The sequence below is a fragment of the Cololabis saira genome, chromosome 23, assembly GCF_033807715.1.
Source record: "Cololabis saira isolate AMF1-May2022 chromosome 23, fColSai1.1, whole genome shotgun sequence".
Taxonomy (NCBI): Eukaryota; Metazoa; Chordata; class Actinopteri; order Beloniformes; family Belonidae; genus Cololabis; species Cololabis saira.
In genome coordinates this window covers 2,557,149-2,568,645 of record NC_084609.1, presented here as the reverse complement: position 1 = coordinate 2,568,645, position 11,497 = coordinate 2,557,149, and positions in this window count along the sequence as shown.

The window sequence follows — 11,497 nt, the reverse complement described above, 5'->3', positions numbered from 1 at the left end:
TTCTCTGTTCACCAGCCGAGTGTCGGTGTTTCCAGGTCGGTTGTCGTGTTTCCAGGAGTTTCCAGGAGTTTCCAGGTTTCCAGGTTACTCAGTAACCGGGTGTTGACTCCTGCAGGTCTCGGTGACTCTGACCCGGTTCACCAACTGGGCTCCTGCCCAACCTGATCAATAAGATCTGCTGACCATAAATCTGACGACACCAGCGTGGAGGAGAATAGAAAGAATAGAATAGAAATAGAAATAGAAAGCCTTTATTATCATTGTACATGTACAGTGGGATTAGGAGCAGCTCCGTCAAAGTGCACACATGCAAAGACTAAGGGGTAAATCCACAAAGAACAGATCGCGTCCGCAAATAGTGCTGTGAATTGCGCCGCATTTGCGCCCGCAATTTGCCCCGCTTTAAGGTCCTATTCACAAAAGATTTTGCTCTAATGATATACCGGAGCAAACACGCCCATAAAGTTTTGGAGCTGATGCAATTTGCCCTTGTCTCAGTAAGTGAGCGGAGCTGTTTCCAGTGTTCTCCATATTTCTGCACACACATTGGTCCATAATGAAAACTGCAGAAATAAAAAGTAAAGCGAGTGAAAATAAAACTCTGTGAGGCGCAAGGGCGCAATTTCCACTGGGAACAGGGGGGGCATGTCCCCCCACTTTTCAAACTCATGCTTTAGTCCCCCCCCCCAAGCTTTTTTACAGTTTAAGAACTGACGGTAGGCTCAGCCTGTATTACAAATCATCAGGACACTGTGCGAAGACGGGACGGGAACCCGCTCCCCCTCCTCCCTCCTCCCTCAGTGCTGCTCAAGGATGATTTATGGTTCCGCGTTAAATCGACGCAAAGGTTAAAGGTTACGCGGCTGGCGCACCGTACAGTGCGCGTCGCCGCGTACCCTACGGTGTAGGCTCTGCGTCGATGTAACGCGGACCATTATTTAGGCATAATTAGGCTTAACTAGTGTGTGCGTATGTGACAGACGTGCATGGGACGATTGTGAAATACGGAAATAACTGTTTTATATGAATTCTAATTCCCAATTACGTAACAATTCCGTATTTCAAGGGACGGGTGGCAGCCCACTCCCCGCGGCTGCATCTCCAGCAGCAGCTGAGAGTCCTGACTGACGCTGAGCTTCACAGGGACACGATTAGCGCTATTTTATTATGAGTCTGATAGATGTTGTGATGTGTGATGACATTATTAAGCTGTTAAACACACACATTCTAGATTTATATGTTTATATGGTGGAATTGTTTGTAATAAAGCAACCCCTTATGTATGGATGAATCCTGAGCTCCGTCCTGTTATTTTTATTTTTAAATCAGAGATAAGTCCACAACCCCACTTGATCTGACTGTTTACAGTCATGTCTGACTGTAGATTTCACCCTTAATATCATTCAGTATCACACAGGCTTGAATGATATTGAAGAGAGAGAGAAACAGAGACAGACGGGGAGTGAGGAGTGAGTTTGCAGCAGTTAATACACGCTTCCAAAAGACGGTATTTGCTCCACTATTTTTGCGTGTGGCAAATAGCGCTGGCCTTTGTGAATTAGACGGTTTTTGCAATGAGGCTTATTTGCATAGAAAGGGGGCAATTTTGCGCCGAATGTATGAATATTACCTAATTTACATGCATGCAAATGGCACAGGCGCACAATGCCACTATTTGCTTGGCAGCGCAGTTTGTGATGCAATTCTCCCTTTGTGGGTTCTTTGTGAATTAGACGCTCTCTTTTTGTCTCATTTGCACCGGTTTAGCGGCCGCAAAAGCCGCGCAATCCTTTTGTCGATTTACCCTATGTAAGCAAGGAAGCATAAATGTATATATATATATATATATATATATATATATATATATATATATATATATATATATATATATATATATATATATATATATATATATATACACACACACTATAAACAAGAGTGAATGGGAGGATAAAAATGTACATGGATGGGTGGGGGGATATTGCACTTAAATGGATGGAAGAATAATATTGCCCTTGAAAGGATGGGAGTATTGCACATAGATAGTAGAATAAAAGGATGGGAGTATTGCACATAGATAGTACAATAAAAAGATGGGAGTATTGCACATAGATAGTAAAATATTGGGACATTGTGGATAGAAGGTAGAAAATATTGCACAGAAAATATGAGGTAGCTTATTGGTTGAGAAAGTTCACAGCTTTGGGGAAGAAGCTGTCCCTGAATCTTTTTGTACGGGTTCGTAAGGACCTGAAGCGCCTCCCAGAGGGCAACAGGTGGAAAAGGTGGAAACCGGGGTGGGTGTTGTCCTTTACAATGTTCCTGGCCCTGTTGAGGCAGCGGGAGCTGTAGATGTCAGACAGGGAGGGCAGAGAGGGCAGAGGGCAGCCGATTATCTTCTGTGCTGTGTTTGCCTCCCTCTGCAGCCTCTTCCTGTCTGCCTCCGTGCAGCTGGAGTGCCACACTGTCACGGCATGGGTCAGCACAGAGCCGCCGCAAGGGGTGTGCGAACCGTGCGACCGCACGGGGCCTCGCGCCCCAAGGGGCCTCGCGCTATGGGCCATTTTTGAAAAAATTTTATTTTTTTTTTTTTTCCGTTTTTTGTTTTCGTTTTCTCCCTTATAAATATCAACAGTCACATTCCATTACAGACCTAAATGTGTACTAGTCTGTGCATATCAATAAAATATATGTGCAATGATGCACATATATGTTGTTCAATACAACTGATCAGACCAAGCGCAGACACAAGCTGCTCTGATCCAGACGGGTGGAGTTGGAACAAACTGTCACAAAATGTCGAGAGAACAAGACAGATTCAGGAAATTTCCATCAGGGGATGAAAAAAGAAAAAAACTAAAGAAAATGGAAGAGTTTAATGCCTCTCTGAAAGGCTCGTTTGATAAATTTGTTACAAAAATCACCGATCCAACCGGGTCTCAAGCAGCCGTGGGGCCCCCCCGTCGAGGCAAGTCAAATGATGATGAGGCAGGGGAAGGTGTCCAGTATTTTGATCATTGGAGAGTTAAAATTGCGCATATAGACACCCGATCCGACCCAAAAAACCCAAAAATTTCGCGAGGGCCCCCCCCAAGCCATTTCGCACAGGGCCTCGCAAATCTCCCAGACGGCTCTGGGTCAGCAGGCTCTCCATGGTGGACTGGTAGAAGGTAAAAGGTCAGCAGCTCTCCATGGTGGAACGGTAGAAGGTAGAAGGTCAGCAGCTCTCCATGGTGGAACGGTAGAAGGTAGAAGGTCAGCAGCTCTCTATGGTGGAGGTAGAAGGTAGAAGGTCAGCAGCTCTCTATGGTGGAGGTAGAAGGTAGAAGGTCAGCAGCTCTCTATGGTGGAGGTAGAAGGTAGAAGGTCAGCAGCTCTCTATGGTGGAGGTAGAAGGTAGAAGGTCAGCAGCTCTCTATGGTGGACCGGTAGAAGGTAGAAGGTCAGCAGCTCTCCATGGTGGAGGTAGAAGGTAGAAGGTCAGCAGCTCTCTATGGTGGAGGTAGAAGGTAGAAGGTCAGCAGCTCTCTATGGTGGAGGTAGAAGGTAGAAGGTCAGCAGCTCTCTATGGTGGAGCGGTAGAAGGTAGAAGGTCAGCAGCTCTCTATGGTGGAGGTAGAAGGTAGAAGGTCAGCAGCTCTCTATGGTGGACCGGTAGAAGGTAGAAGGTCAGCAGCTCTCTATGGTGGACCGGTAGAAGGTAGAAGGTCAGCAGCTCTCTATGGTGGAGGTAGAAGGTAGAAGGTCAGCAGCTCTCTATGGTGGAGGTAGAAGGTAGAAGGTCAGCAGCTCTCTATGGTGGAGGTAGAAGGTAGAAGGTCAGCAGCTCTCCATGGTGGAGGTAGAAGGTAGAAGGTCAGCAGCTCTCTATGGTGGAGGTAGAAGGTAGAAGGTCAGCAGCTCTCTATGGTGGAGGTAGAAGGTCAGCAGCTCTCTATGGTGGAGGTAGAAGGTAGAAGGTCAGCAGCTCTCTATGGTGGAGGTAGAAGGTAGAAGGTCAGCAGCTCTCCATGGTGGAGGTAGAAGGTAGAAGGTCAGCAGCTCTCTATGGTGGAGGTAGAAGGTAGAAGGTCAGCAGCTCTCTATGGTGGAGGTAGAAGGTAGAAGGTCAGCAGCTCTCTATGGTGGACCGGTACAAGGTAGAAGGTGATGAGGCCCCCTGCAGACCCCCTGCGGGGACACGACGCCGCCCTGCGGACGGCTCCTGAACTCATATCCCCCTCAGCTCATTGACATGCAATTCCAGTTGCTAAGGACCCCTGCCGGTACGACACCTTGCCGGCAACGCATTGTCTCATTCAATGTCCCTAGGCATTGTCATTCCAGCCCCCCGCAAGGCCACGCCTCTGATTGTCACACTGACTTGTTTAATTCTGTTGTTTGTTCTTGTATAAAAAAGCTTGTTACAAACCATTCGAGGTCGACACACCAAATACAGACTCGATCTGAGTTGGTCATGTCGAACGCCGGCTTAACTGATTAAAACCTCTCTATACCACGAGCGGACTTCTGAACTGGTTTTTGATAAATTCCACAACAAAGGTCAGCAGCTCTCCATGGTGGAGGTAGAAGGTAGAAGGTCAGCAGCTCTCTATGGTGGAGGTAGAAGGTAGAAGGTCAGCAGCTCTCTATGGTGGAGGTAGAAGGTAGAAGGTCAGCAGCTCTCTATGGTGGAGGTAGAAGGTAGAAGGTCAGCAGCTCTCTATGGTGGAGGTAGAAGGTAGAAGGTCAGCAGCTCTCCATGGTGGACTGGTAGAAGGTAGAAGGTCAGCAGCTCTCTATGGTGGACCGGTAGAAGGTAGAAGGTCAGCAGCTCTCTATGGTGGAGGTAGAAGGTAGAAGGTCAGCAGCTCTCTATGGTGGAGGTAGAAGGTAGAAGGTCAGCAGCTCTCCATGGTGGAGGTAGAAGGTAGAAGGTCAGCAGCTCTCTATGGTGGAGGTAGAAGGTAGAAGGTCAGCAGCTCTCTATGGTGGACCGGTAGAAGGTAGAAGGTCAGCAGCTCTCTATGGTGGAGGTAGAAGGTAGAAGGTCAGCAGCTCTCTATGGTGGAGGTAGAAGGTAGAAGGTCAGCAGCTCTCTATGGTGGAGGTAGAAGGTAGAAGGTCAGCAGCTCTCTATGGTGGAGGTAGAAGGTAGAAGGTCAGCAGCTCTCTATGGTGGAGGTAGAAGGTAGAAGGTCAGCAGCTCTCTATGGTGGAGGTAGAAGGTAGAAGGTCAGCAGCTCTCTATGGTGGAGGTAGAAGGTAGAAGGTCAGCAGTTCTCTATGGTGGAGGTAGAAGGTAGAAGGTCAGCAGCTCTCTATGGTGGAGGTAGAAGGTAGAAGGTCAGCAGCTCTCTATGGTGGAGGTAGAAGGTAGAAGGTCAGCAGCTCTCTATGGTGGAGGTAGAAGGTAGAAGGTCAGCAGCTCTCCATGGTGGACTGGTAGAAGGTAGAAGGTCAGCAGCTCTCTATGGTGGACCGGTAGAAGGTAGAAGGTCAGCAGCTCTCTATGGTGGACCGGTAGAAGGTAGAAGGTCAGCAGCTCTCTATGGTGGAGGTAGAAGGTAGAAGGTCAGCAGCTCTCTATGGTGGACTGGTAGAAGGTAGAAGGTCAGCAGCTCTCTATGGTGGACCGGTAGAAGGTAGAAGGTCAGCAGCTCTCTATGGTGGAGGTAGAAGGTAGAAGGTCAGCAGCTCTCTATGGTGGAGGTAGAAGGTAGAAGGTCAGCAGCTCTCTATGGTGGAGGTAGAAGGTAGAAGGTCAGCAGCTCTCTATGGTGGAGGTAGAAGGTAGAAGGTCAGCAGCTCTCTATGGTGGAGGTAGAAGGTAGAAGGTCAGCAGCTCTCTATGGTGGACCGGTAGAAGGTAGAAGGTCAGCAGCTCTCTATGGTGGAGGTAGAAGGTAGAAGGTCAGCAGCTCTCTATGGTGGAGGTAGAAGGTAGAAGGTCAGCAGCTCTCTATGGTGGAGGTAGAAGGTAGAAGGTCAGCAGCTCTCCATGGTGGACTGGTAGAAGGTAGAAGGTCAGCAGCTCTCTATGGTGGAGGTAGAAGGTAGAAGGTCAGCAGCTCTCTATGGTGGAGGTAGAAGGTAGAAGGTCAGCAGCTCTCTATGGTGGACTGGTAGAAGGTAGAAGGTCAGCAGGCTCTGGATGGTGGACCGGTAGAAGGTAGAAGGTGATGAGGCCCCCTGCAGACCCCCTGCGGGGACACGACGCCGCCCTGCGGACGGCTCCTGAACTCATATCCCCCTCAGCTCATTGACATGCAATTCCAGTTGCTAAGGACCCCTGCCGGTACGACACCTTGCCGGCACGACACCTTGCCGGCAACGCATTGTCTCATTCAATGTCCCTAGGCATTGTCATTCCAGCCCCCCGCAAGGCCACGCCTCTGACTGTCACACTGACTTGTTTAATTCTGTTGTTTGTTCTTGTATAAAAAAGCTTGTTACAAACCATTCGAGGTCGACACACCAAATACAGACTCGATCTGAGTTGGTCATGTCGAACGCCGGCTTAACTGATTAAAACCTCTCTATACCACGAGCGGACTTCTGAACTGGTTTTTGATAAATTCCACAACAAAGGTCAGCAGCTCTCTATGGTGGAGGTAGAAGGTAGAAGGTCAGCAGCTCTCTATGGTGGAGGTAGAAGGTAGAAGGTCAGCAGCTCTCTATGGTGGACCGGTAGAAGGTAGAAGGTCAGCAGCTCTCTATGGTGGAGGTAGAAGGTAGAAGGTCAGCAGCTCTCTATGGTGGAGGTAGAAGGTAGAAGGTCAGCAGCTCTCTATGGTGGAGGTAGAAGGTAGAAGGTCAGCAGCTCTCTATGGTGGAGGTAGAAGGTAGAAGGTCAGCAGCTCTCCATGGTGGACCGGTAGAAGGTAGAAGGTCAGCAGCTCTCTATGGTGGAGGTAGAAGGTAGAAGGTCAGCAGCTCTCCATGGTGGAGGTAGAAGGTAGAAGGTCAGCAGCTCTCTATGGTGGACCGGTAGAAGGTAGAAGGTCAGCAGCTCTCGATGGTGGAGGTAGAAGGTAGAAGGTCAGCAGCTCTCTATGGTGGAGCGGTAGAAGGTAGAAGGTCAGCAGCTCTCTATGGTGGAGGTAGAAGGTAGAAGGTCAGCAGCTCTCTATGGTGGAGGTAGAAGGTAGAAGGTCAGCAGCTCTCTATGGTGGAGGTAGAAGGTAGAAGGTCAGCAGCTCTCTATGGTGGACTGGTAGAAGGTAGAAGGTCAGCAGCTCTCCATGGTGGACTGTTAGAAGGTAGAAGGTAGAAGGTGATGAAGAATTTTGACAGCTTGGCCCCCTGCAGGGGGAGGTTGCCCCAGTCCTACCTCCTGCAGGGCTTTGAACTGGACTCAAGACCTTTTGAGGTAGCTCCAACTTCCTACCCAACTTCCTACCCCCCGGGCAGATCCCGACACCTGGAAGTTGGTTCAAACAGACAGGAATCAAGAGAGCACCCCATGGGGTGATTTGGAGGTCTGTGTCAGTCATGCCAAATGTCTGATAATGACATTTGGCCCGATTCACATCCGACTGTAAATTACTTTTTGTCTCTTGCCTGATTCGTGTATTCCTGCATTTGTTAAACTCCTTGTAATAGAATCTGGTTACAACGTCACTCGAGTCCCAGGGGAGTGCAGAGACTTCCAGCCCCCCGCAAGGCCACGCCTCTGACTGTCACACTGACTTGTTTAATTCTGTTGTTTGTTCTTGTATAAAAAAGCTTGTTACAAACCATTCGAGGTCGACACACCAAATACAGACTCGATCTGAGTTGGTCATGTCGAACGCCGGCTTAACTGATTAAAACCTCTCTATACCACGAGCGGACTTCTGAACTGGTTTTTGATAAATTCCACAACAAAGGTCAGCAGCTCTCTATGGTGGAGGTAGAAGGTAGAAGGTCAGCAGCTCTCCATGGTGGAGGTAGAAGGTAGAAGGTCAGCAGCTCTCTATGGTGGACCGGTAGAAGGTAGAAGGTCAGCAGCTCTCTATGGTGGAGGTAGAAGGTAGAAGGTCAGCAGCTCTCTATGGTGGAGGTAGAAGGTAGAAGGTCAGCAGCTCTCCATGGTGGAGGTAGAAGGTAGAAGGTCAGCAGCTCTCTATGGTGGAGGTAGAAGGTAGAAGGTCAGCAGCTCTCTATGGTGGAGGTAGAAGGTAGAAGGTCAGCAGCTCTCTATGGTGGAGGTAGAAGGTAGAAGGTCAGCAGCTCTCTATGGTGGAGGTAGAAGGTAGAAGGTCAGCAGCTCTCCATGGTGGAGGTAGAAGGTAGAAGGTCAGCAGCTCTCTATGGTGGAGGTAGAAGGTAGAAGGTCAGCAGCTCTCTATGGTGGACCGGTAGAAGGTAGAAGGTCAGCAGCTCTCTATGGTGGACCGGTAGAAGGTAGAAGGTCAGCAGCTCTCTATGGTGGACCGGTAGAAGGTAGAAGGTCAGCAGCTCTCTATGGTGGAGGTAGAAGGTAGAAGGTCAGCAGCTCTCTATGGTGGAGGTAGAAGGTAGAAGGTCAGCAGCTCTCTATGGTGGAGGTAGAAGGTAGAAGGTCAGCAGCTCTCTATGGTGGAGGTAGAAGGTAGAAGGTCAGCAGCTCTCTATGGTGGAGGTAGAAGGTAGAAGGTCAGCAGCTCTCTATGGTGGAGGTAGAAGGTAGAAGGCCAGCAGCTCTCTATGGTGGAGGTAGAAGGTAGAAGGTCAGCAGCTCTCTATGGTGGAGGTAGAAGGTAGAAGGCCAGCAGCTCTCTATGGTGGAGGTAGAAGGTAGAAGGTCAGCAGCTCTCTATGGTGGAGGTAGAAGGTCAGCAGCTCTCTATGGTGGACTGGTAGAAGGTAGAAGGTCAGCAGCTCTCTATGGTGGACCGGTAGAAGGTAGAAGGTCAGCAGCTCTCTATGGTGGACTGGTAGAAGGTAGAAGGTCAGCAGCTCTCTATGGTGGACGGTAGAAGGTCAGCAGCTCTCTATGGTGGATTGGTAGAAGGTCAGCAGCAGCTGTGTGTTGAGACCCTGGCCTCCGGAGGAGCCGGCCAGCGTCGCCACCTGTCCCTTCGAATACGGAATTGTTACGTAATTGGCAATTAAAAGTTCTGTATTGGTTAAATACGGAAAGAGCTGCAGACCCACTTTTTCGTACCAGGGATCAAAACATTTTATTCTAACTGACCTGCAAAGGAGATTGATTGAATTGATTCCGTATTTCACAATTGTCTCATAAACATCACAAACATGAACGACAAACTAACAATAACGAACAAAATAAAGGACAGGAGACATTAAAGACATTAAAGAAATTAAATACATTAAAGACATTAAACACAGCCACATGTGCTGGTTCTCTGTCATTTATTGATGTCATAATTTACAGGTGACGGTCGAGAATTTGAATATATTGCAAAACGTCATTCGTAGTAAATTCAACTAAAGGTGAAACAAATATATTATTTCCCTCTACATGCAAAGTGAGATATTTCAAGCCTTTATTTGTTATAATTTTGGTGATTATGGCTCAAAGTTTAGTTAGTATGTGGTGCTTTGCTGAGCGGAGCTCATGGAGAGTGAGCAGACTGTTGGGAGTTCTACAGTTCTGAAAGACAAGGAGCTGCTGTTCAAACCTGGTCTGACCAAAAAAAGGACATAAAAGGAGTTGAGGGAAGCTATGCACTTTATTTTTTTAATGTTTATTAGTTTTCAAAGCAAAAGATTCTACGGCAGGCCTTGTTACAGCTGTTACAGCACTTTATTAGTGTCACAGCTATGCCATAGCAATGGAGGAGTGCAGGATAACAGTAGATGTCTCTGGCCAGAGGCATCTTATATTTATATTTATATACTTTTTTGTACATTCTTTCTTTGCACATTTCTTGTAGATATGAGACATGCCCCACTTAACTGTTTATTCTATCTTTATTTTTTATTATCCTATTTGATACCTTCAACGTTTTGCTGCTCAGTTGCCTTGAAATTGCCCCTCGGGGATGAATAAAGTATTTCTGATTCTGATTCAGAATTTTTTTTTATTCATTTTCCGGACAGATTTCGGTTCGCTACTCCTACAGATTTCAGAGGACCAAGGCGCATCATATATCAAAACGTGCGTCTCAATCGGGAATAGTGTGCTATGACTTTTGGTGATGAAATTCCCATTTTTCCTAAAGTTATTCCCAAAAAAACGGCCAAAAAAACCCATTCAAAGCGGATGGGAAAAAATAAAAAAAGCCAAAATTCACCTTTTTTCTGAGTCACCTAACTTTCCCATACCTAAGATGTACACTTTTCAAGATATGAGCACTCAAGCGAGGACTGGAAATCACTTTTTTGTGTGGGTGTCGGTTTCTCAAGTGCGAGAAACAGTAAAAAAAATAACCTGAATTTTTATTTGTAACTCGAGCTCACGGCCAAACCGTAAAAAGGAGACAAATATTTTTTGGTCAGAATGTAGACATAGGTGTTGGGATTCATAAATTGTGACTTTGACAGGCGGGGTTTGTACAAAATTTAAACGGGGGAGGGATAAAGCAGCGCCAATACCTGCCTCGGTCCCCATTCACTGTAATGTAATTAAATGTTTTCTTCAAAAGAATCTCACTCTGTCTTCGCACTGAGCTTACTCACTCATTTTAAAGAATATCTGAATAAAATTAAGATTGTCAGAATCTGCCGGGTTCTGTGTCTCTCACGATGTTTTCGTTTCTTGGCTAGGAGCTACGGTTTTCTCACAAATCAGAGTTATTTGAGACCTTGTCAGAAGGCAAAATCTGGGTTTTTCTCACAGCCAAACCAGAAGGTTCTGAAGTCGAGGTTCTTGTTGCCGGGGCAACCAGAGCTCAGCTGCTGACTCATTCAGCCAGAACTGGTCACATGACCCAGTCAGTACAGACTTCATATACTTTAACCTGGAAAATGGAGAAATCTGACCCCTGACCTTTGATGATCCCCAGTCCTGCTGGGAACCGGTTCATGGTGTGTGTATATATATATGTATATATATATATATATATATATATATATATATATATATATATATATATATATATATATATATATGTATATATATATGTATGTATATATATATATACACACACACTCGGTATTGAGTCCTTGACCTTCATTGGTGCAAATTAGCCCTGCCACATCTTCTGATTGGTCGATATGTGATAGTCCGATAACTTTTGAATGGTTTGACATAGAGTCATGGGTGGTGTCATTCGACTCGGTATTGAGTCCCTCACCTTTATTGCTGAAAAATGCAGCAATGTACTCAAATGGGCAGCAGCCCCACGTGGCACTCTCCAATTTCTGCGAGGGAATTTTTCTAGTTAGTGCCACGGCTTGCGCCAAGTGGCACGCCGCCTCCATAGCTATGCAATAGCAATGGAGGAGCAGTGCCTCTTGGCGCAGCCAGAGGCACTATTGTTATTGTGTGGTTTAAGTATTCATCATCATCTTCATCATCATCATCTGCTTATTCATTTTCCAGACAGATTTCGGTTCGCTACTCCTACAGATTTGAGACGACCGAGGC